Below are 27,730 nucleotides of genomic sequence, written 5' to 3'. Positions count from 1 at the left end.
AAATAAAAACATACCATACCACTGTCTAAGCCCACTAAATCCTAAGCAGAGTGGCAAGGGGGACGGAACAAAACCATACAAGCATATGGTGCAAGGGAGGAACAAATTCCCTGAGCAGTTAGCCAGTCCGTTGCAGTGGCTGAAAATGTACTATTTATTTATTTATTATTTTTCCCATCGTTTTAACGATGTACTGTGTCTTGAGAGAGTATTTTATTAAGAGCCCTGTGTTACAATACATATTGTATTTAGATATATCCCTAGTAAGGTTATAGGTTATATTTGAGGATTGGTTGGGGTGTTTTGAACAGCAAAAAAAAAGAAAATCCTTGCTCAGGTGGCATTATATAGTACACCAGCCCTGCTCTTTCTTTAGATCATGGTACCTAATTTTAGTAATAAATGTGTTAAATCTTCTCAATTGAGTTGCTGAAGTCACAGCTAGCAAATTCATCCTTAACTCAAACAAGCCTTCTTTACATTTTCTTTCAATAAGAATGGCGGTTTCTATTGTGAAAGTTTTAGTATCTACAATAACATGAAGCTGTGCAGGAAAGAAAAGACCCCCTTAAAAGACATGTCTTAATTTGAAAAGTACCCATGATTAATCCACTTGTGCAGCAAAGGCAGTCTGGGTACATAACCTACACATATTTACAAACTTGCTTAGTTCAGTCCTAATATTGTGGGGTAACCTAATATACATGTTCAGGATTCTAACAAGGTACCAATAAAGTTGATTCAGCACAATTATTTAATGACCAATTTAGCTACTCAACGACAGGGGTGAAAATTAGGGGTTTGTCCATTTAAGATGCAAGCCAGGCAGTATTTCGTCACACACAGGCCATGGGAATCTGGAACAACTACCAATTCATTTAGTTGAAGTTGAATCTTTCACAACTTTTAAAAGGTATATGTGAATATACATTGGTAGGACAGTGGTCAAATTTGTAGCAATTCCTTTGGGTAGAGGCTGCATATTTTCTTCCTGTCTGAATGGCATTTTCCTTCCACATTCCAAAAGGCATGTATATATTCAGCTGAGTGTGCTTGTATATATTTGATCGAACCCATTGCACTCCCAACCTCCCTGGAAATGGGTCTCTCTCTGAATTTCTTCCATTTTTTTCACTTTTTTCTTGTCTTCTTAGAGAGTCAAGGTGGGGGTCACCACAATTTACATTTTCAGACTGTACCCACTGGTGACAGCATAGGCTGTGGCTCCCTCCAACACTGTATTAGAAAAGGTCTGAGATCTAATGCCATGAAATGTTGGGACAACGTAGCCATTCACTAACCAAAAAAGAAAATGATCTTCTGTTACCCTATAATCTCGGAAAGAGTGACTTTCCTCTCTTATATTAAAAATGTGACTAGTAACCAAAAACCTCTCTGGAGCATCAAAGGCAATTACTATAAACATAATGGCCCCTTAGGACTGTTTCCAGTAAATCCATGTTTCCCTAATTAAGGACACAGTAATATATGTGCAGGTTTTTATTGTGGAAGTAGGATTGTTAAAAATCAAAAATAAACTGACACTGGTAAGGAAACCCTTGCAACATGCTGGATCACCATTAGAATTAGGAAGGTATGCAACCATAGATTCAAGTGCTTTTACTGTTGGTGCAGTATCTGATTTGAAAATTGATGTTATACCAAATTATACAAAGAAACAATTCACACTTGAAAGTTATTGCTCTGTGGTGGGCCCGGGATTTGTTCCTGCCTTGTGCCCTGTGTTGGCTGGGATGTGCTCCAGCAGACCCCCATGACCCTGTGTTAAGATATAGCAGGTTGGAAAATGGATGGATGGATGAAGTTATTGCTCTTACTTTTCATACAAAAGATGAGCCACTTGGTCACTCATTATACAATCATCTCTTTTATCCCACGTAAAAAGGACATTTATGACTTGCGGTAGAAGAAACAGCAGCTTTTGAAAGGGAAAAAAAAACTGGAATTTCAAAAACAAAAGATCACCAGAAATATATATCAGAGTATAATTCTTGTCAAGATTAAGTGTATACTGTACTTTGAGAGCAAATGTTTATCCAATAATAACACACACAGATACTGTATCTATTACTTGTGGCTATTTTAGATACCTGAAGCACTGAACATGTGACTGCCCAATTAGTTAAAAATAACTAAAAATAAGGTTAATAAATAACAAAAAACAGAAATGTTTGGTAACTATTTGGATTCCATGACTACTGTCTTGGGATCAAAATTGTAGGCTTTTTATTGTTGTTGTCTAATTCAGCCTTTATAGTGGTATGTTATTTTATTTAAAATGTAAAATATTAACTTGAAAGGTTAATCTTTTGAAGTCTGCTTACATGGTCAGCATCAATAATCTTGTATTTTTCTTTTGCCATTATGCAGATTTATACACATGTTTACAGTAAGCTACAATTTTCAAGTGTTTATCTAGTTTTTAACATTGTCTGAGTCTTTTTTAATTCACTTTTGCAGCCTGCTCATTATTTCTTATCTCTCCAATTTTGTGTTATCTAAAAAGTTTACAACTGTATTCTTTTTTATCAATCATATAAATTGTCCTAGAAGTTCATGGAAGGATTTTACTGATGACCTTACTCTGTCTGGAACATTCTCCTCTTATCTGTAAAATATCTGTTCTTAAGTCTTTACATTAGCTTCCAGTTAAGCTTAGGGCTGATTTCAAAATCCTCCTTCTTACATATAAAGCCTTAAATGGCCAAAACCCTAGTAATCTATCTGACCTTATCATTTCATACAAACTAGAGTTATGATTTAATACAAGCCAGAGTGTGCATTAAGATCTCAAGATGCCAGTCTACTAAAGATTCCAAGGATTAATAAAAAACAGTGGTAGGTCAAGCTTTTAGCTACAGGGCTCTAAAGCTATGGAATGATCTGTCTGTTTGTTTTAAGAGACACCCCATCAGTCTTATCTTTTAATTCCAGGCTGAAAACCACACTAGTTTAGTCTAGATTTGCTGTGTATATCACATTTCCGTTTGTTAGTCATTTGTACCAAAAAGTATTAGTATTACAATAATTATGATTGTTACTATCACTCCTCTATTCTGTTTCTCTTCTCAGTGCAATGCTGTGGCATCTTGTGCTGCTGGTTCACTTGCAAACTGTTTTGCTGCCCATGGGAACAACCCCAGATTTGCTGGGAGCATTGGAATTAACAGGTAAAAGAATTTTCACTTCTTGTTAGAGTTCCCAGAACAGATTCATATAGTAGAATGTGCAAGAGAGGGTGGGTAGCCTAGGACTCCAGGACTGTGACTTTTTCTGTTATAACTGATCATGTACTCACCCAGAGGTTTATTTCCAGCAAGGATGCTGCTGATGGGAGGTTTTTTTTTCCCTACTGTCAACTGGCCACATCACAATAATAATATTTATGGACATTGCCTATATCTACAGTATGTATGGCTCATGGATGACACTAGTTTTTACAAAATTCGATATCATGTATATGTTTCAAGCAGTGTGTAGCATAAATTTAAACAACATGCCAAAATGATTATGTAAAGTAGATAATAAACTCACACCAGAAACTTCAATTTTGACAACCCACATAAACAACACAGATTTTGAGGTTGATGCAGATATTTACAACTATATTAATGCATTCGTTTTTGTATTACATTTTAGCATGTAAGCACATGTGCCATTTCCTTCATATTCATTGCTCATCAAACTTCAGATATTTTTGGTATTTATTTATCATTGCCAGATTTTACATGTGACCAACCATGTTCCTTGGTCTAGAGCAAACTCAGCAACAAAAGTTAAAGTACATGATACAGAAAAGGAAGGTAAATGAATTACTAAGGAAGTGAAAGGGTGTTTAATAGTGTTAATGGTAAAATTTGTCACAGTGACTATGCTGTATTCAATGGTGACCTTGCTTGCTGATTTTTGTTTTTACTTTACCATGCAGCCAGCTTAAGAGAACATTGTTTTTCCTAGCACCCCATGATGCACAACATCCCAGAACTGTAGCAGCCATGTGCAGAATCATCAAAATTAAAAGAAATTAACATTTGAAATACATCAGTCTGTGTGTAATGAATGAATCTAATGTACAAGTTTCACTTTTTTAATGGAATTACTGAAACAAATCAACTTTGTCATGATATTCTAATTTTATGACCGCCACCAGTATACACAGGCGCGCGCGCGCGCGACAGAGAGAGAGAGAGAGAGAGAGAGAGAGAGAGACACACACACACACACACACACACACACACACACACACACACACACACACACACGTGAGAGAGAGAGACACACTAGAGAAGAGAGCTGGACGCATAAGGTAGAGAATGTAGTTAAAGAATGCACTGGGCTTGTTTTTGTTTTCATTTCTGTTTACAGCGATCGGTTCGTAGAGTGCATTGTTGCAATGTTACTTTTCTTGGTGGTTTATTAAATTACGGATTTTTCAAATGTTAATTTTTTTCCCTGTGCTTAAAACTCATTAAAAAAAGTGTTTTTAGTGAGCGATTCTTCTCTGTTGTTCAAGGTTTTCTCAGTGTTATTCAATGTTTTTGCATTTAGTTTACTATTACCCTGTGCATTCTATGGTATAATTAACTATATTTGTGCTTAAAAACTAAAAAAAAATATATATATACATACAGTTCGTATGGTCTGAAATGGATTAATTGTATTTACATACAATCCTATGGGGGAAATTGCTTAGAGTCACGACCAAATCGGTTTATGACCAGGGTTTTGGAACGAATTATGGTTGTGAACCGAGGTTCCAATGTATATTGTTAGTATCTTTTTACATAGTTCGGTTTAAAACTGTTCTGTGTTGATTTGGTCTCGTCCGATGCGAGAGATGGACTGAAGTGGAGCTCCGCTAGCAGTGGTGTTATTTTTCATATTATTTGCTTATTATTCTGAGAGATCCTGTATTTATTCAACCTGAGAGGGACTGCTACGGTATATGTAAGCACATATAAACATGGCCAACAAGAAGGGGGTTCGAAAGAATCGAAAACTAAAGCTACATCCAAGCTACGATCAGCAAGCCTCAGTTCAAGATACGGCCTATCAGACACAGACCTGGATCAGATGGGCGAAAGCACAGACTCCTCGGGACCACGGTCGGCTACATCGTCGCCGGCTGAGAGCGAAAAGGGAGCGAAGGTGCGATCGTGAGTGCAGATGTGGGTAGCTCGCCGACTGTAGAAGATTACCTGAAACTGGAAAGGGCCGGGAAGTCCGCGGCTTCAATTACGCAATTACGCGAGCCTGGAGCAGCGGGGACACCGGTGTCAGCAAAGTCTGCTGCTTCATCTACGGTACAAGAAGGCACAATTGAACTATCTGAACTGAAAGTGTTGCTCGCTGAGCTCACGCAAGATATAAAGAAAAGCGAAAGGCTAATGAGAAAGCAACGGCAAAGGCACTTGAGAGACTGAAACAGGAATTGAAACAGGAGATGAAACAGGCCAATGAATGGCTGCGACAGGAATTCCAACAGGCAAATGAAGGCTGCGACAGGAATCCAACAGGCAAATGAAAGGCTGCGTCAAGAGGTACAACTTGAACTTCGACAGGTGCTGGGTAAAATTGAAGAGCGCATTCAGAAAACTCGGTTAAACTGAGCACGCTTACTGATCAATTGGAGCATCTTAAGGAGACATTCACGAATCGGATTGAAATGGCCGAACATTTAGCTGCCAGTGCCGAGGAAAGAGCAGTAAATGTCAGTTCCGAATGCAAAAACTCGAGAAAAACTTGGAGACAGACTGGCTGCTTTAGAAGATGGGAGTAGAAGGTATAATGTCAGAATTGAAGGTCTGCTGGAGAATCGAGAAAGTTCAAACCCTGTGAAATTCACAGCTGAACTTTTTTCTAAAATAATCGGGGGCGACTTTAAAGTAGTATCTGAGATAGCAGCGCTTACGCGACGTGATCAAACACCGTCAGACCCGACCAAGATCTTTTATAGTTCGTTTTGAACGATTATCATTTAAGCTAGAGGTGATGGCACTCCTCAGAAACAAGGAAGATATTATATATGAAAATAACCACATTCGTATCTTCCCTGACTTCTCTCCAGCAACAGCTATTAAACGCGCAGCCTTCTATAATATTAAACAGCGGCTACGGCAAGCCAGTGTCAAATACAGCCTCCTGTATCCGCAAAACTGAAAGTGGAATGGCAGGGTCATTTCTATGTCTTGCTAGCAAGGAAGAAGCAGAAAATGAATTAAGAAAGCTGATCCCGGGACTATTCTGATACATAATAGTGAGTCATGGCGGTAAATGATAAATGATAAAGCTAGGATTAATAATCTACTGTCTGATCTATTTGTTTTAAAATATGGGTTTTTTATCAGCATATATTCTCATATATTCTTATTATTACTTAGTATTACTAGGGCTATCTATGTTTTATTGTGCTTAATTACTTTTCCTCCTTTTTTTTTTTTTTCTCTTTTTCTTTCTAATTATCTCATCTCTACCCTAAATGCGACTGTTCAATATCATACCCTTGGTTTACTGTTATTGCTATTACTGCATTAAGACTTGTTATGCTTATTTTGGACACATCTTTAACACCATCACCTGGGTTTATTATCTGGGTGTATCATCTTAATGCACTAAAATTGCTGAAGACTATATATATATATTTTAAGTGCAAAATTCTTTTTTTTTTTTTTTCTCTTTTAAAGACTATATTGGTAACAGATATCTCTATCTTTTAACCTAAAGCGCCACTGCATGGGGGCTTGTTGTGCTTTGGACGTGCTCTGTCTCTGGGTATGTCAGAGGACTGGGACTGCGTGAAGTGGGTTTTAGCCTCACTTGGGGAGGCAAAAGGGAGGGGGGGGTTAAGGGGGGAAGAGAAAGAGAGCAGGCTTGATCTATACCTAATCTATCATCTCAATCTTTATAATTATAACTATCAACGTAATAATAAGCTGCATGGCAACAACTCTTGGGGAAATAGGAAATTAAGACCTAAACTATTTCACTTCCAGTTAAGACTATAAAATGACATCAAAAACTCAGAATCAGTGTCTCCATGATGGGACAGTTAACTTCGTAAGCTGGAATGTTAAAGGCCTGAATCACGAATTAAAGAGAAAGAAAGTACTTTCTCACCTAACAGGTCTAAATGCTAAAATAGTATTTTTACAGGAAACCCACTTACTAAGCAAGGATCAGTTCCGGCTGCAAAAGACTGGACTGGCCAAATGTTCCATTCTAGTTTTACAAAGAAAACTAGAGGGTGGGAATTCTCATACATAGAACAGTACCATTTGTAGCATCAGATGTAGTATTGGATCCTGAAGGGAGATATGTAATGGTCATGGGAGACTTATCTAACTGTAAAATGATTTTGATAAATGTTTATGCACCTAATGTTGATGATAAGGAATTTATACAAAATTTATTTGCATCCATTCCCAATCTGAACACTCATAAAGTTATAATGGCTGGGGGGTTTAATTGTGTTTTAATCCACTTTTAGATAGGACTTCCTCCACAGGGGAACGCAACTAACACGCAAAGATAATTACAAAGTTTATAACTGATCACAACTTATCAGATCCCTGGAGGTTTTAAACCCAAATTCAAGAACATATTCTTTCTACTCACCAGTACATCATTGCTACTCAAGGATTGATTACTTCTTTATAGATAATAACTTCTTGCCTAAGATTAAATCTTGTAAATACGATGCTATTGTTATTTCGGACCATGCACCTATGATCTTGGAGCTGAAATTACTAAGCCCCATACACTCACCCCAGATGGCCTCAACCGCTTCTATTAGCTGACGAGAATTGTACTGAATTTATATGCAAACAAATCAAATTCTTTCTAGAGACAAATACATCCCCTGAGATCTCTGCAGGAATACTCTGGGAAACTCTTAAGGCCTTCTTAAGAGGACAGATTATCTCATATCTTTCCCACAGAAATAAATCCGAAGCGAAGAAAGTAGCAGAGATAAAAGCGAAATTACTAAAATAGATGAAGAACATGCCAGACTACCAAGCGAGACTCTACATAGAGGAGGCAGGCTCTACATTCAGAATTAAACCTCTTGACAACTAAAGAAACTGAACAACTAATTTACAAATCCAGACATCATTATTATGAACATGGAGAGAAAGCTAATAAGCTTTTAGCTCAACAAATTCACAAGCAAGAAGTGCAACGCAATCTCGTAATCACTAACACGAACGGAGATAAAATCATCGAACACAAAAATATAATGCACACTTTCAGAGACTACTATAAATCCCTATATACTACTGAGTTTAAAGAAGACAATATACAATCTAATGCATTTCTGGATACATTACAGATACCACAAATTGACGCTTTTAGTGTGGAGGAACTTGATAAACCTCTGGCATTATCAGAATTACTAGATGCTATAAAGTCACTCCAAGGTGGAAAAGCAGCAGGCCCTGACGGCTACCCTGCAGAGTTTTACAAGAAATTCTCCGCTCAGCTAGCTCACCTCCTATTAGCAACATTTACAGAAGCCAGAGATAACCAATCTCTTCCACAAACCTTTCGCCAAGCACTAATCACTGTCTTTCCAAAACAAAATAAGGACTTATTACAATGTGCATCATACAGACCAATTTCACTTCTGAATAACGACGTTAAAATACTCTCTAAAATCATAGCTAGAAGGATGGAGAAAGTGCTCCCCTCGTAATATCACAAGACCAAACTGGATTTATTAGGGGCCGACACTTATCTTCAAATCTTCGACGCCTGTTTAATGTAATATACTCACCAACTAAATCAAACACCCCAGAAATATTATTATCATTGGATGCAGAAAAAGCATTCGACATGATTGAATGGAAATACCTTTTACTATATTGGAGAAGTTTGGGTTTGGCCCAAACATTTGTGCATGGATTAAATTACTGTATACTAACCCAGAAGCTTCAGTTTGCATCAATAACATTTGCTCAGACTACTTTAAACTAGAACGTGGCACAAGACAAGGATGCCCTTGTCACCACTGCTGTTTGCATTGCCATTGAACCACTGGCAATACATTGTCGAAATACTGATCAGATAAAGGGGATTAGCAGAGAAGGACTGGAACAGAAAATCTCATTATATGCAGATGATATGGTACTGTATATATCGGACCCAGAAAATTCTGTGCCTGCAGTCTTAGCAGCACTCACAGAATTTCAAAAGATCTCTGGTCTCAGAATTAATCTGAATAAAAGTGTACTCTTTCCAGTGAATTCTCAAGCATATAATATTAGATTAGACACCCTACCTTTTATCATTGCAGAACAGTTTAAATACCTAGGGTAAACATCACAAGTAAACATAAAGCTCTATATCAACAAAATTTCGTCGTCTGCATGGAAAAAATTAAACAAGACTTGCATAGATGGTCAACCCTTCATCTCACACTAGCTGGAAGAATTAACACTGTTAAGATGAATATTCTTCCTAAGCTCCTTTTTATTTCAAAACATCCCAATATACATTAATAAATCATTCTTTAAGCAATTAGATTCAACAATAACCTCATTTATTTGGAATTCAAAACATCCACGCATCAAAAGAGCGACCCTACAAAGACAAAAGGCAGAAGGCGGCATGGCTCTACCTAACTTCCAGTTTTATTACTGGGCGCAAATATACAGGCGATAAGAACCTGGACACAAATAGAAGAACATACACAGGCTTGGACCGCAATAGAAGTAAAATCCTGCAGTACTTCTTTGTATTCCTTGCTCTGTGCTCCAATAAACACACGCTATCGGCAATACACTAATAACCCAATTGTGCTCCACTCACTTAGAATCTGGAACCAATGTAGAAAGCATTTTAAGACGGAGAAGCTTCTATCTGTGGCACCTGCAAGAGAACCACCTCTTTCAACCTTCACAAACATATGCAGTTTTAATATCTGGAAAAATTTGGAATTAACTTGCTTAGAGATCTTTATATAGACAACGTCTTTGCATCCTATGAACAATTACATTCCAAATTTAACATTCCAGCTACACATTTCTTTCACTATCTTCAAATCAGGAACTTTGTTAAACAGAACCTTCCAGATTTTCCTCATCTTGCACCCTCATCCACGCTGGAAAAATATTGCTCAATTTCAAGGAATTAGACTCCATCTCTACAATATATAAAATCATTTTACAATCCCTTCCTTTCAAAGATCCAAGAGGACACTGGGAAAAGATCTCTCAATTAATATATCAGAAAATGAGTGGAAAGTAGCAATGCAGAGAATTCACTCAAGCTCCATATGCAAAGCATACAATTATACAACTCAAAATTATATATCGAGCACATCTGTCTCGACTAAAACTCTCAAAATGTTTCCAGGGCATGATCCAACCTGCAAACGTTGCAACCAAGCCCCAGCCTCACTGGGTCACATGTTCTGGGCCTGCACCAAATTAACATTATTCTGGACAAAAATTTTAATTACCTCTCAGACAGCCTTGGACTCACAATCCCTCCTAATCCATTAACAGCTGTGTTTGGGGTTCTTCCAGAGGCGCTTAAAGTGGAGAAGGACAAACAAATTGTGATTGCATTCACTACACTTTTGGCACGCAGACTTATTCTGATAAACTGGAAGAACCCAAACTCTCCTCTTTTAAGTCAGTGGGAAACTGATGTGTTATATTATTTGAAATTGGAAAAATCAAATACTCAGTTAGAGGATCTGTACAGACTTTTTCAAAACATGGCAGGATCTAATCAGTAATATTTTAAAATAAGTTTCTAAAACACAGAGAATTTATTAATTTAGGTATGTTTACAAGCCTTAAATTTTACACGTTTGGCTTGCTCTCTCTCTCAGGGTGGGGATCGATCTGTTCTTAACTCAATTCTTCTTATTGTAAAAACTTGATTGCTTTGTATGGATTGTAATAAAATTAATAAAAAAAAAACTGTTCTGTTTTACTCTGTGTTTTAATTAATGTGTGTCTTTATGTAACACGGATTTAGAAAGTATTCAGACCCCTTCGCTTTTTGCACACTTAATTGCGTTGTAGATTTAATTTTAAATAGAAAATGTCACCATTTTTGTCCCTAAGTATACATTTAATAACTCGTTAATACAAAGTGAAGACATGCTTTCTGAATGGTTTACAGATTTATTAAAACTAACAAAAAAATCTTTCATTTATATAAGTCTTCAGACCCCTTGCTGTGGTACAACAAATTGTGGTTAGGTGTTTGCTTTAATTATCCTTGAGATGTGTCTAGAACTTGATTGGAGTCCGCTTTTAGGAAACTGAATTGATTGGACATCATTTACAAAGGCACATGCCAGAGTATTTAAAGTTTCATAATGCATACTGCATGTCAAGACAAAAAACAAACCATGAAGCCCAAGGAGCTCTCTGTAGATGTCTGCAATTAAACTGTGGTGAGGCACAGATCAGGACAAGGATATAATACCATTTGTAAAGCTTTGTGTGTTTCCAGTACACAGTGGCCTCAATAATTCTGAAATGTAAACATTTCTGACCTATCAGGACTCTCCAGGGAGGTGATCAATAAACCAATGGTCACTGTAACAGGGCTGTAATTTGACTAAAAAAACACCTACTAAGAAATTCCTATGGAATCTAAAATCTCATGAAGGTTTATGCTACAAGCTCTTTACACTACTGAACTGATTTTTCATCATTCACACAGTTTTCTTCTGTATGAATTAGAAGTTGATACTTCAGTATTTTGCTGGAGGAATCCTTTCACAATATTTTCCAGATGTCAGAATATTATACACACACACACTTTTTTTCCAAGCATAAGCATACATATGATGTATGGATGTTGCTGGCCATAAAATGAGTGTCTGAAGAATGGCGACTCTGGCTTGAGGGCACTAACGAATGATTAATCATTTTCAACTATAATAAAAATCTGGTTTATTTAACAACTGCCTAGCAACTAAATTCTGTTTGTGCCAGATGGGCAATATTCTTCAACCAATTCAATTTTAAAATCTCACATACAGCAGTAGATAAAAATACTAAGGCTAGCTTCCTCTTAGACAAATTTGCATTTATGGATTTGAAAGAAGAGCCAGAATTTATCATACCCAGTGAGAACTTTTTAGCAGCAATACAAGTTAATGAGCCAACAGGGAAAATATAAAAAACTGAGAAGGCAGGGGAGCTATGCAAATAAAACACAATCATGCCAATTGCACAAGACGGTGACAAGGATAGGTTAAGGTAGCTGTTGTTATGTTGTGTTCAGCAGCTGAAATGACAAGCTGACAAAAATAATTTGATGTGGCACAGCTGCAAGTCAAAAGAAAATAGTTGGCAATTCAGGCAGTGACTACAGAATCCTGAGTAAAAGTGAAAATGTTAGAGAAGTATGATAATCTCATTCATGATCCATGAATGTCAAAAAGCTGTCTTCGATTTAGGTGAAAGAGGTTTTTGTTTAATAGGGAGAAGTTAGGTTGAGACAGAGCCACCATGGTAATTAGTTGTGTTTGACACAGAGCAGCCATAATGGCTTGGCCAGTGAGAAAAAACACTTTCCTCACTGGACAAACAGAAATAAAACAAGGAGGGCACATGCTTTAATAAGAACAGCATTAGCATCTTCCAAAGAGAATCTAAACTTCACTAAGTGTTTTATGCATGAGTTGACTTTTCAACATTACAGATGAGCCAGATGTCTAAGTTAACCCTTTTGGTATATCCCCAAAAAAAATAGGATAGGATATGGCAGGCAAAGGATACTGAGCAAGTTATAATATTAAGAAAGGCCTTTAATACCAAGAATCATCAGCAACTTAAAGAAGCCCTTAGTTGTGATTTGTATCAATTTTGAATGAGTTTTTGAAGTGTCCTTTCTGAATACCTCTTCCAGTGTTCTGTTCTGTATTGCCTGAAGCAGTCTCTGTGTAATCACTGTAATTAACTGCATGTGTACAGCCGAAGTGCCCACCCCACTGTAGATGCTTTTTGTTGTAGATGATGGCACAGAAAACAACTTAGAAACCATTAGGAATGGATAAGCTACCCATGAGTCCATCACATGGTAATAATTTTGACAGAACATGTTGTGCAGGCATACCTGTACACCTACCTAGGAGACAATTATAATAATGAAATTTCCTTCACTTTTTATCCACTTTCCACCAAAGGCAAAAAGTGCACTTAAACTGGGCATGATAAACCATTTATGATTTATATTTATACATAAAATATAAAAAGTTATTATATGGCTGCATTAAATGCTTGCTGAAGATTCAGCCATTAGTCTAAGGGTCCTTTTTTCTCTTGCACCAAAACTATTATTTGACTGCTTGACTTGCATTTAGCTTTGCTAAAGCAAACTCTTAATAAATACAGTAAAGAATATACAGTATATGTATCAATTAACAATTTGAATCTTTTTTACCCTCAAAATTTCTTTCATTTGACTTTCATCATTATTTAGGCAATAAAAGATGTCATTTTACTTGACTTGTCACTACATTCATAATGACTAACACAGTACAACACCATAGTACTACCAAAATGAACAAGGGCAAAGTTGAAAAACCTACATTAAACAACAGGGTTATTAAATTAAAGACAATCATTACTATCTAACAGATCCTAAACAAAAATGAAAATACTTACTTTTCTTCTGGTAACTGGACAATGGCAGAACTAGCAAGGCATTTGAATAGAGGGCACGCCAAACTCGAAGTCAAGCCTAAACAAGCCAAAATATAAAACAAAATATTTAAATTAAGTTTATCCAATGATCAATTTGTTGTGCCCCATTCCAGAACAATCTCCCATCTAATTCTCCAAAATCTTTTTATAAAACAATACTGATTTTAATTTTTTACTATATTTTGATTTTTCCATAAATATTACTAGAAAGAAACTGGTCAGCACAAAGAAATAATAAATGTCTAAAATAAACCAAGCAGGGAAAACTTAGAAGACTTAATGTAGAATTACATTATTCTTGGTATTTCCATATACTAAAGGTACATATGTGTTGTGATGGATGGCCGGCTTCATATTTCGGCCCTTACCCCCAGGCCACCAGGGGGAGCTCTCCCGACAACATGGACGGACCCCGAATTCCAGCAGGGCCTCATGGACTATGTAGTTTTTATGCACAGCACTGCTGGATACCTTGGGGACCACTGGGAGTCGCTGTCAGGAGGCCAGTGGTCTCATTTGTGCCCTATGACCCGGAAGTTCGTTTAAAGGAAGAGCGATGGGCGGGGTGAAGAAAAGTACTTTTTACCTGACCCGGAAGTGATACAGGATCACATGGACTGGGGATTGGGAACACTTTCGGGTCAGGGAATACAAAAGGACTGTGGGAGCTCCCAGATGGGGAGCTGAGCTGGCTGGTAGGAGGGCAACATGTCTGGGAGCTGGAGGATTGGATTATTGATTGTGTTTGTTGATTTATGAATATAGTGGAGGAGAGGGTGCTTGGTGCACTTTATTATAATAATAAAAATAATTATTATTGCACTTTTACCTGGTGTTTAGCATGGTACCTGAGGGTTCAAGGGAGCGCTGGCCCCCCACTACTGCTACAGTGTGCATTATTTTAAAAGTTCTTTTTTAAAGTGTTCTGTAATTTTTAATTTTACTGGATACTCTGCTAAACCAACAGGCCCTTACATTTTCTTTCTGCCAGCATTTTGTACAGATAACCTTATACAAAACCAAAACCACTGAGGGTGCGCGCAAGGTGATTAATTGTTCAAGTGAACAGTATAAAGTCACATTGAAAGCAAGTAAACGTGTTAAGCAACTACAGAATGCTAGGAAATTATTAATGACAAATAATGGACCTTGAAAGATGTCAAAAATTAATGGTAGTGAACAATACAGTAAATATAACGTAAAGTAGATTATGAGGTACTTCTAAATCATGAAAATCACACCAATGCCAAAAAGAGCAGAACAGTTTAGAAGCCTAGAAGGGCAGATTTGAGCATGAAAAGTGCAGGTCTACATTCCCATGGGACACAACTCCATTTTTTTGTGGCATGGAACTAAAATTTAAAAGTAATGTGCAGACTTTAGGAATTTAGGACTTACGAATCATCATCATAGGAAATGATTTACAAGAGTTACAAGAATCCAAGGAAATATATAGCAGATAAGGAGGGGACAAGGATAATGAGGTGAGGTTTGGAGGGTGTTGGTCATAAAAACGTATTTATTATGTGCATGTTGTTCTGTTCAAGCCTGCATATGCTGGGTTCATGTCTGTTAATGGCATTTTCATTGGATAGCCACATTTCAGCTAATTCTCTAGCACTTTTAGTATTAGCCTCGAACTTTACTTGCACTGAGTCTCATTTAAATGTGTGTCCGGTCAAACTTGTATGTGTGTGTTTTATCTTGGTAGAGTAATATATATTGCTCTACTTTCCCCTATTGTATTATTAATATGTAGCCTTAAAATGCCTAATCTCACAGACTTACCACTGTATATAACTTATCCCCACCTTCCCTTCTATATCTATAACCTCAGGCAATTAGATGTAGTAAAAAGACAAGCAGGAGTTAAGTTACACATAAAATAATGTATTACTGATAATATTCATAAATAATAACAAAATGCAAAGTACATTTGAATATTGGCAACCATACAACCTGATAAAATGATGATGTGTAATTCAGGTGGCACACAGACTTGCAGTTACTTAAAATGTCTCTAGTTAAGGCATCGTTGGTGCTCAGCTTTCAGCCACATGTCTGTTCAATATGGCTTCTGAGCTGTGCTCTTCATTGTGTTGTCTTCATCATCACAGGTTAGCAAGAGAGATGCTTCTTCCATCATATGTTGGTTAGAGAGAGAGAATGTGGTTGAGCAAGTACATTTATAGATGTTCTCTCCAATTCCTAGAACCAATAGGACATCATGGTACTTGAAGGCCTCTGAGACAAGCCAATTCCAAACAGCCATACCTCAGACCAATGGGTGAAATAGAACATCTTATCTCCTGCCCCTCAAGACCATATATTACACTAACCAGGCTTTGTGTGGGGGATGGGGGCAAAGACTTTAGCAAAGAAATGCTCATCAAACTGGTTTAAGACACATCCCCCAAATCCTGTCGTAAAATTACAAAGAAAAGTCGTAAACATGGGGGGATAAACAAGAATGCCTCTCACCAAGGTACCACTAAATTACATTGGTTTGCCTAAATTATAAATAAAGGCATACAAAACATTTATCAAATTATGCAAAATCCCACATCACAACAGTGTGTAAATCAGAGATTGTGGGAACTTCTTTCTAACTGCATTGTGATGTTCCTGTATATGTGTGGCAAGTGTTCATATACAGCTGAGCATGAATCACATGGTGTGCTGTAAACCATGTTCTGTTCACTGCAGCTAATTTGTTGTTTTTATCATTACAAAGGACTGTGCACAGAGTCTTTGAAGGCTTGTGTTCTATTTTAATACCTGATCTCAGCAGGATACATACTTTCTGATACCCTGTGATGATAAGGAAGTGCGTGCCAAGTGGGATCGAGGATCAGGTTGAAGTCGATTGTTTGGTGGGGTCTCCAGTGCCTCCTATGTAAGCATTGTCTTATGAATGTCTTTGGGTGAATAGTTGGAAAAGATAGCGCCTTTCATTCTTTTTATTCTCCTTAGTATTACAATGGGTATGAACTCTTCTGAATAGGGTCTTAACACAGCTCCATTTATGCAATGATCGTTGGTTGCTAGTAAAGTGTAATGTTTTGTCTGCATAAAATTCCTTGCGATAAAGGTATTTATATATTTCACAGATATATTATACATATATCTATATTTTTTTAAACTAAGTTTTCGAATTAACCTTTCCAGGCACTGTGGTGCAGCTGGTAAGGCAGATACACGAAACTGATTGCTGGATGGAGTATTGTTTTTTTTCCTTCCTCCATATATGTATTGACTTAACTTTATGTGGACAGAGTTAGCAACGTCTTCCATTGTGCTGGAGCGGCACCCTCTCATCTTACCTAAAATGTGTGTGAATAGCACTGCTTTAAATGCTTGTCTTATAAGCACACGCACAACAAAGCAGGGATTATCTACTTATTAGGGTGAGTACATTTTCTTATTCAAAGAAGAGGGCAGGGGGAAGAATATATTCAAAACTTGACAGATGCCTTCATATACACTGAATCTTCATTTAAAACTTCTAATCAAATAATTTGATCAATTTAAATGTTTGTGTTTATATTCCGCAACTCAGTCAACTTTTTAAGGACTTGTAGGGTTGATATTTCCATTCTGTAACAGAAAAAAAATAAAAATTTTTAGACATGATCAATTTTAATGAAATATTTTGAAATTTAATAAAACTAGCCTGACCACATTGTCTGTCACTGCTGCTGAGGAGCTGTCTCTCATAACAGCACTTTGTTTTGTACAGTAATGTGGCTCTGCCCAATCCTCCTAGCTGTCACCTGAGTCAAACTTATGCTGATTACAAGTTCAAAACATATACCTGCCACACATGAATCAGACAAATTATAAAAAATATGTAGGTCTGTTATTTATTTGAATACTGGACAGTTTTAGGTATTTTATAAATACTAGCTAGATTGCTATTCAAGATTGTTAAATTTGGTATAAAAACAAAAAGTAACTGAACATAGATTATAGAACATAGGTCTTCTTGACACCATAAATGAAGAAAAATAAAACAAACTTTAGGATAAAGAAAAATGTATTAAATCAAAATAAATAAAATACTTTTTGCATTGTTGATCAGTATTCAGTATGTGGGAATATTTGCTATGATTAATAATATTGGCTTGGTATAAAATATGCTATCATTAAAAGTGCATGACTGTTACTCAAAAAATCTGAGCAAAGATTTCCGTGTAAAGAGCATAATGAAATTGGTATACTTGTGACAGAATCCATAAAAAAGACATGTTAGAGTTATCTAGTTTAATCAACTTTATCCATCCTCCCATTTTTCTAACCTACTCTTCAAAAACATAGACAAGATAAACAAACACAAAATCATTGACTGTGATGTACTGTATTTCTATCCCAGGACAGGAAATTAGTAGATTCACGATGTCATTCATTTTAATATTGGCCAACTTTTTGGTATACTTTTTAAAGGCTTAATCTTACCTGCCACACAGGTAAATCCTTCCTCTACCTCCCTGTTCACATAACCTGGCTTCTGAAGCTAATCGGCATAAAAAAAATACATATCCAACAAAGCAAAGGACACATACAGTACATCTACATTTAAAACGAACCCTTCAAATAAAGCATGTTTTTCAGCGTACTATTTTTATGAATGGTCTTTGCTGCTAGTATTATGTAGTGGTAGGAAACAAGACTGTTAAAGGTGCCTTACATAAAAGCATTCACATACAGGATGCAGCACTCTACTTCATCTCATACATGGAAAGGATAATGCAATGCAAGATGAGTGAATAAAACCCATGTTTTTAGGAATTATCATGCTTTTGTTATTGCATGTATTACTATGAATTGTATCTCCCGGTTGTGAAAGGAGGGCACAAAGTTTGTAATTTACCAGTTTTCTACGCCATCATACAGCAAGACAAAATTTAACGTTATCTTAAAAATTACAGGTTTAATTAACCCTTAACATGAGGCATAAATTATTCATTTTCTATAATAATGAATAATAATTATTAATAATCTTCTCATGAAAAATTATTCAACTGAGATCATTGGCATTAATGCATGAAGACATAGGTTATGAACAATATGTCTTAATTTTAAAGACCTATAATTGGATACTATAAAAACTGCAATTGTACATACCTTATGAAAAACAAAACTATCAAACCAGCAAAGAAGAATCTAAAGGGATAAAAAGTACAGTTCTGAGAGGACATAACAAATGTTGCAACTTTGAGTGAGACATAGAACATCCTGGGAAGTGTAAACTCTAATTGGGTGCGGGTGTGCATGAGTTTGCTTCACTCTGGGGATAATTGGGGTGCTTGGGTGATCGTGCATACACATGTAAAGGTGAGCGGAACAGTCAGGTGTCACATTCATACCTCAGAAGTAGCAGTGTATCACAACTGCACCCAATAAAGTCGATGTAAGAGGAGCCTGCATGGCAGAGGGAAGGAATGACAGAAAAAGGAAAGAGAAAGAAAAGGAAGAACAGTGAAAAAAGTGAAAAGCAGAAAGAAGGATGGAGGTTAAAGGAATCAGGTGAGCCCATGTACAAGAAGAACGGAAGCAGGGTAGTAGTGAGAGAGTGTCAAGGTGAGGATCCTGGGGCTGAAGATGGGTGCTCCTATTGAACAATACTAGGGAGTAGGCGTGACTTGATATGCATGCATGAGTGGCTCGGCGTGGCCATGGGGGTCTGAGCCAGGAAATTAAGGAACTGTTTGCGGGTATCTCTTCTTACTCCAAGTTCTGGGCAGAATGAGTGAAGGAGATGCCAGGTTTAGAAGGGAGCATTGGGGCTCGTGTTTTGAACAAGGAATTGTCACTAAATTTTAAACTCATTTTTATTGAACTTATTAATGACATTTTAACCTCTGCTGGATCCACAGATTTCACATATTTTATGGATAATTTATTTATTTATAGAAGATTTTGGATGTACTACACTTAAATTTCAGATTTTTGATGGATTGTAATAAAAGCACTTACACATTTGCACCTACTCCTTGACCAGATGTGTGTGTGTCCTCATTTGCCTGGCTCATCCCAGTCTATAACTACAGTGGAACCTCTAGATACGATCACCTCTGTATACGAGAAATTCAAGATAAGAGGAAAGAATGAGTGAAAAATTCGGATCTAAATACGAGCATTGGCTCCCGGAACGAGCCATGAGCCAGGCTGTGGTTATGCGTGACGCGTTTCCCAATCCACCTCGACTCGGGGATTCACCCAAGCTGACGCTGCCAGCCTGTCAGCTCACTCAGTGTTCCTTGTTCTCCCGTAGCGTGAATTTCTACGCGTTTGTGTACTTGTGATTTCATTGTTTCGCTGTAGCAGTTCGCCGTATAAGCGTATCTAAAAATATTGTGGACATGCAGACGGAGAATAGGAGACGATTGCCCTCAAGAGGAGTACTAAGGTGTTGTTAGCCATTATGAATGTAGAGAAAAGCCAAGCAAAATGACGACCTTTTATTGGCTAACTAAAAAGATTACAATATGCAAGCTTTGATTACATCTTGCCTGAAGAAGGGGCCTTTGAGTTGCCTCGAAAGTTTGCATATTGTAATCTTTTTAGTTAGCCAATAAAAGGTGTCATTTTGCTTGGCTTTTCTCTACCCTCAAGAGGAGAGAGAGAGAGGCGCGCGAGCGAGCGAGCGAGCGAGCAAGGGAGATAAGGAGAGAGAGAGAGAGAGAGAGCGCGCGAGCAAGCAAGAGAGATAAGGAGAGAGAGAGAGGGCCGAGCGAGCAAGACAGATAAGGAGAGGGAGATGCGCACGAGAGAGAAGAACCATCAGCTCAGTTATGATCACATGACGCTCAGCAGACAAAGTGTATCCACACTTATTTATCAGTGTTATTTGTTAGGAAAATTTATTTTTATGTTGATATTTTTGGGGGTGCGCAACGGATTAACTGGATTTCCATTATTTTCAATGGGGAAGTTTTGTTCTAGATACAAGAAATTCGCTATACAAGCTCAGTGCTGGAACGAATTAAACTTGTATCTAGAGGTTCCACTGTATCTATAATTTGGGTTCAAGAGGCTCACCTATGTACGGCAGAGGGAGCATGGAGCCTAACTGGACTGTCACACCAAGTCAAGTCAAGTTGGGGAGCATGCAATGGTACTGTGTGTTGCCGCAGACACTACACGGCGAAACAATTCAGGATCCCAGTTGGCAACCCCCCAGGCAGACACGCGGTACAGTCCCACCCTCCAGAAATGACCCTCCATCTGCCGCTGCCAGGTGTTATGTGGGCGACCTCTTGGCCTGGTCCAGCCACTTGGGTCCCCAAAAATGAGGATCTTATGAGCTGGATCACCATCAGGGAAACGCGCCACATGGCCGTAGTACCGTAACTGATGCTCCCTCACAATGCAGGTAATGTGCCTCATTCGGGACTCCATTAGCAACCGCTCATTCGACACAAAGTCAAATCAACGGTACCCAAGGATTTTCCGGAGAGACACAGTATCAAAGGAGTCCAGTCTTCGTCTCAGGTCACTGGATAGCGTCCATGTCTCACAACCATATAGCAAGACAGGAAGCACCAGGACTCTAAAGACTTGGACCTTCATCCTTTTGCTGGTCTGGTCCAACATATTTGGCCTTTAGCCACCACAACTCACACCAGGAAAAGTGCTGTGAGAAGATGAGAGATAAGTACTGCATGCAGTTTCCAATGAAGATAGTACACTAGACATTACATTAGTTATAAAGCAAGATGAATGTGTTATTTCTAAATGTGCAAAAACGTATTGTAAATTCCAAGATTGTTTCAGTTTTTTAGCTAGCAAGTTAAAGCTTGGAATGATCACACATTATTATATTTTACCTGCAACCAACTATGTGTTTATAAAAAGCAATTTCTCTTTATTGACAAAACATTCCATTGCTTTGGAAATCTGTGGAAATTGACGTCCAAGGATTGCCTTCATAATTATAATATAACTCACTGACACAAACAACACATAAATTAAATAAAGAATAATGTGCATAAAATATGCCACATACTCCCTGTTTAAATAGCATGACACGTAAGACACTGTCCTGCACCCAAAAAAGCGAGGCTTAGTCTTAGTCATCAGAATGACCAGCTTTATTAAAATCACTTCAAACAGGAGCAGCAAGCGTATTTATTGAAGTGGGAGTTACCACTGCATGACACACAAACACATCAAACAAACAGTGACTCCATTAGTCATTCCGCCTCAGCTCCCTCCTTCAGTTCAGGTGCTGATAATCCTCCTCATCAGGTTGTTCCCGTGGCTGCGGATCCGCGAATGGGATCGGATCGTCCTGGAGGAGAGGGGACAAAGAGAAAGTGGGCCATGTCATTGGCCAAATGAAAGTACCCTATGGGTCGGCGATCAGTCCCCAGCCAACGGATCCTCTGTGTGGCAGGTCTGTGAGTGAACTCATTGTCACAGTGATGAGCTTTCTATGGCCAATAGACGCACTGCTGCTCAGTGGGGCTGCGAACTCGCTGTTGAAGCAGGATGTATAGTGCAGCAGGGCTGTGTGCACGTCACAACAGCAACAACAGGCTGTGTCATTACACTGAATATAGAAAGCTAAACAGCAGAAATATACACAGGTTGCAGGAGCTTCTTTTACTCAATGACTCTGCACAGTAAGCATGGGCATCTTCTTACTTTGACTAGCCCCTAAATTTAGGGGTTGCTGCTCCTCCTTGTTAGTGACCATAGCTCATATTTAACATTTACCCTTGCCGTTAATAGTATTTGTATTGCAGATAATTGCACTTTCCTAGTTGTGGCCTATGGTGGCAAACCTATTGTGGAAACCACTCTGAAGCTTTGAATAATTTAAAAAGTAATCCATAGATGCTGATAACTCTGACTCCTTGTATAGGGAGTTAATGAAAAATCTGATGTTAGAGCAAATTAATTTTCTGAATGCTACTAAGCAGGTCCATTTTTTTGATTTGAGGTTTCAAATGACAAGTATTAAATGGGAAAAGTATAAGCTACAAAAAGAGACACATTTCTCACAATCTGGCTGCATTACAATTTTAAATATGCAGGAGGAGTGCTCACTCAACAGTTACTCTATATGTCTCAGTATCTCTTATGTATGCCATGTTTTTTGCACAGCTACATACACACACTCACATTTTGACACACATATATTTAACACAATTGGACTGTTTCCAGACAGTCCTCACATTGTAGTGGTTCTACTGTACTTTGGTTGTTGCACATTGAGATCCCAAAAGAGAAAAGAAGATTCTATAAAGAATAAAAATCTCCACAAAATCAGTTCAGAGTTTTTCACATCTTTTAAAGGTTTCAGGTCTTGCATTTTAGCAAAAAGCATCTTTCTGATGATTTCTGAGAGCTTCTTGTTGGTTTTTATTTTGTGTTTTTTCCAGCTGTTTCTGACTTGAACAGGCTACATAATTCAGGCAATGTAATCTCTGGTCTATTTACCTATATATGCTTATATGCAGTGTATAAAATTTTTTTAATTGCTTCCTAAAAAATGGAAGCTAGCAAAAGTTGAACAAACTTAACTATATACAAGCAGGTAGAAATTAAATGCAAGGGGTGATACTCTCCACCAGTGAAAATTTAAGATAAAACAATATAGAAAAATCTAGGATTTGATAGAAAAAACAAAAACCCTAACTTTTATGATCAAAATCTAGTGTGAGAAATATCAAGACCATATACAGTTCAGGAAAACTAAAAAAGGAAAATATATTTGAGTTATAATCTATTTGTTTTAATGTTTTCATGTTTCAGTTGCTGAATTTTTTTTTCTTAATTTAGAAATCAAGCTTATGAGGAAGAACTGGAATACAACAGAAACATGCGGGCAGCTTAACTTTACAGGATAGCTGCTGCTCTGACAGATGGCTGGCCCACAGGAACAACACAGTTGCTGCTCAGCTACACAGAAACAGAGACAGCTTAACAGGAAATAAAGTAAAATAAAGCAAACAGTTCTGAACTATAACATATCTTTCCAGATGTTCATTTTTAATTCAAAGAAAATTTCAAATAATTATCACTTAAAATTACATTAAAACTAAACTCACTTTTATTCTTTCACTTTTTTTTCCTTTTGCCTTTTGGTTTTGATATGACATTATAGTGATCCTAATTTTCCACCTGGAGTAAACAAAGACAAAAATTAATGTGTACAGTAATATAAAATGGTCAGACTGGATCTTGCTGGGTCACTTGTGGAAAATCATAATATGAATTCCAGAGAGTTTTCCTCTGGTGCTAAAGCAACCTGCGTACTCTATTGTAAAAAAAGGGCAAAGTAAATGGTTATTCTCAAGTCTTTTATAAAAAACTGATAAGGATAGATGCACTGGCTAAATAAACTAAAGGTGTAGCACATTACATTATGTCTGACATTGAAACATGTACACTTCAGAGCTGTTGGAAAATATACACTTCCGTTATATATCAAATTTTGGACATGTTTCTCAATAAGGAATGTTGAGAATCTCACTCATATGCTACTCACTAGACTCCCACCAAGCCCATTTAATCCATTTCTCAAAGACGTGCATGAAGACCAGTGGAAAGTGAGAATCTTTCACCACTAAAATGAAACCACAACTCAAAAAAACCTTCCCTTTTAGACAAGTGGTTGTGTTAAAGTAACGGTTAAAGAGTTAACCGATATTTACAGTGTTTATTTAACACTATTTTGCTGTGCACAAACACTTTGTTATATGGTATTGTAAAAAAGATTAATTTGTTTGATATAGGTTAGAGGCACAGAAAACAAATGGGAGCAGTAAGTCCTCTCAGCCGTTTATTTTTGCTGTCGCACATTCACCTTACAGCCAAAAACAGGCTTTTTTTTCCATCTTGTACCCATAGAAAGAAAATTAAAAATAAAGAAAACTTCTAATTTGCCATTCACAGTCACAGTGAGGCATTATGCAGACATATAGCTTGTTGGTATAAAGTAGCCCCAGTGGTGTTTCCTAATGTACTTCTGCAGAATAATTTGTTAGCTGAAACTCCTCAGTCTTAACAGAGGGTGTGCAACATTGTTCATAATGGCACTCAGTTTTGTTTTGTTTGTTTATTGCAATCACACAACATTCCATACAAATAGGTCAATTTTTACAAAAACAGGACTGAAAACAAATCAACCCCCACCCCTGAGAAAGAGAGCATGGCCAGCAGAGTAAAACGTAAAGCTAGTACAGTAAGTAAATAGATGAATTAATAAGTGAATAAAGATAAATGGAGAAGAAAAAGAAATGGGGAGAGAATCTGCTTCCTCAGTGCTTTAAAAGCTTACTTTAAAATGTTATTGATTAGATCCTGCCAGGTTTTAAAAAATGTGTAGAAAAGGCGATGACATTTTGTCTGTCCTTCTCCGCTTTAAGCCCATCTGGAAGTACACCAAACAGCTGTTTATGGGCTAGGAGGGATTGTGACACCAAGGCTGTCTGAAAGGCATTTAAAAAATTTGGTCCAGAATAATGTTAATTTGGTGCAGGCCCAAAACATGTAACCCAGTGAGGCTAGAATTTGAGTGCAGCATTCACAGGTTGGATCTTGCCCTGGAAACATTTTGGACAATTTTATACGAGACAGATGTGCTCGATATACAATTCTGAGTTGAATAATTGTATGCTTTGCACATATGGAGCTCGAGTGAATTCTCTGCATTGCTACCTTCCACTCCTTTTCTTAGGTATTGAGTGAGACATCCTTTTCCCACTGTCCTCTTGGATCTTTGAAAGGCAGGGAGTGTAAAATGGTTTTATATATTGCAGAAATGCTGTCTGAGTCCTCGAAACTGAGCAATATTTTTTCCAGCATAGAGGTAGGTGGGAGGTGAGGAAAACTGGGAAGGTTCTATTTAACAAAGTTTCAAATTTGAAGGTAGTGAAAGAAATGTGTTGCTGGAAAGTTACATTTTCAATGTAATTGTTTGTAGGATGCAAAGACGTCTATGTACAGATCTCTAAGTGATTTAATCCCAAATGTTTTCCAGATATTAAAAACCAGCATATGTTTGTGAGGGTGGAAAAAGGTGGTTCCTGTGCAGAGGTGCCAGAGATAAAAGCTTCTTTATCTTAAAATACTTCCTACATTGGTTCCATATTCTGATTGAGTGAAGCACAGCTGGGTTGTTAGTATATTGGCGATAACTTGCATTTTTGGGGCACAAAGCAAGGAATATAAAGAAGTACTGCAGGATTTTATTTCTATTGTGGACCAATATGTTCATCTATTTGTGTCCTTTTCCAGGTTTTTATAGTTTCTATGTTTGCTGCCCAGTAATAAAATTGAAAGTTATGTAGATGCCACCTTCTGCCTCTTTGTAGGGTTGCTCTTTGGATACGTGGATGTTTTGAATTCCAAATAAATGAGGTTATGGTTGAATCTAATTTCTTAAAAAACGATTTATATAATTGAATGTTTTGAAATAAAAAGAGAAGGTTAGGAAGGATATTCATCTTAGCAATGTTAATTCTTCCAGTTAAAGTGAGTTGAAGGGTTGACCATCTATGCCAGTTTTGTTTAATTTTTCATACAAACGGCTAAATTTTGTTGATAAAGAGTTTTATGTTTACTTGTGATGTTTACCCCTAGGTATTTAAACTGATCTGCAATGATAAAAGTGAAGGTGTCCACTCTAATATTGTGTGCTTGAGAATTCACTGGAAAGAGCACACTTTTATTCAAATTGATTCTGAGACCAGAAAACCATTGAAATTCTGCTAGTGATGTTAGGACAGCAGGCACAGTATTTTGTGGGTCTGATATATACAGTACCATATCATCTGCATATAGAGAAATTTTCTGTTCCAGTCCTTCCCTGATAATCCCCTTTATCTGATAAGCATTTTGACAGTGAACTGCTAGTGGCTCAATGGCGATTGCAAAAAGTAGAGGTGACAAGGGGCATCCTTGTCTGGTATCATGTTGAAGTTTAAATTACCGGTAGTCTGAATTAATGTTGTTAATACAAACTGAAGCTTCTGGATTGATATACAGTAGTTTGATCTATGTACAAATGTTCGGGCCAAACCCAAATTTCTCCAATGTAGTTAGAAGGTAGTTCCATTCAACCATGTCAAATGCTTTTTCTGCATCCAACAATAATAATATCTCTGGGGTGTTTGACTTTGCGGGTGAAATATTACATTGAACAGGATTTGAAGATTAAGAAGCTAAGTGTCGGCCTTTAATAAATCCAGTTTAATCTTGTGACATTACCGAAGGCAGCACTTTCTCCATCCTTCTACCAAGGACTTTGGAGAGTATCTTAACATCATTATACAAAAGTGAAATTGGTCTGTATGATGCACATTGTAATAAGTCCTTATTTTGTTTAGGAAAGACGGTGATTAATGCTTGGCGAAAAGTTTGAGGTAGAATTATCATTAATTAATAGAATTAATTCTCTTCTTCTCTTCTACCTCCACTGGTTCCAAACTGTATCCCATAACTGAGTCTGCCCTTTCAGTTAGCTTGTTTATTCAGTCAACCTCTCTTGAAGTGATGTTACTAGCCCGGCTTACCACAGTGTAGAAAATTTCACTGGCCATCACAGAGTTGTAGAAGATGTGAAAGATATCAATACTCACATTAAAGGAATGAAGTCTCCTTTAGAAAAATGAGCCTGCTCTTCTATTTTTTATATAGTTCCTCTGTGTTTCAAGACCAGTCCAACCTGTCAGTGATGCAGACTACCAAATGCCTGTAGGAATACACCATCTCTGCATCCACTGCCTGAATAATGACCAGACATAGGGGCTCTTTGTTGCGGTTAAAGTCAGTAAGCAGTTCCCTGGTTTTGCTGATGTTAAGTTGCAGACAGTTCTTTCTGCACCATGAAACTAAGGCCCCAACATGACTCCTATTCTCTGTCTCACTCCACTTATAAATACACCCCATTAGTGCAGAATTTCTGCAGTTGACATGATGTGTTATATTTACAGTTGGAAGTATACAGAGTGTTGAAAAAAGGAGACAGGACTGTTCCTTGTGGTTCTCCAGTGTTGTTCACATCTGTGTCAGAAACATAGTCC

The 27,730-nt window shown here is 37.4% G+C and overlaps 1 long non-coding RNA gene across 1 annotated transcript; it reads left to right on the top strand.

Annotated features, from left to right (window-relative positions):
* Positions 1-851: 851 nt before the first annotated feature.
* Positions 852-23,530, top strand: LOC120534265. Its single transcript, XR_005634712.1, has 3 exons — positions 852-913; positions 3,094-3,191; positions 23,484-23,530. It is a non-coding gene; the product is annotated as an uncharacterized LOC120534265 (long non-coding RNA).
* The last annotated feature ends 4,200 nt before the right edge of the window (positions 23,531-27,730 follow it).

This window comes from Polypterus senegalus, chromosome 8 (assembly GCF_016835505.1).
Source record: "Polypterus senegalus isolate Bchr_013 chromosome 8, ASM1683550v1, whole genome shotgun sequence".
In the NCBI taxonomy this organism is placed as follows: Eukaryota; Metazoa; Chordata; class Cladistia; order Polypteriformes; family Polypteridae; genus Polypterus; species Polypterus senegalus.
This window is presented reverse-complemented; position numbering and strand designations above follow the sequence as displayed.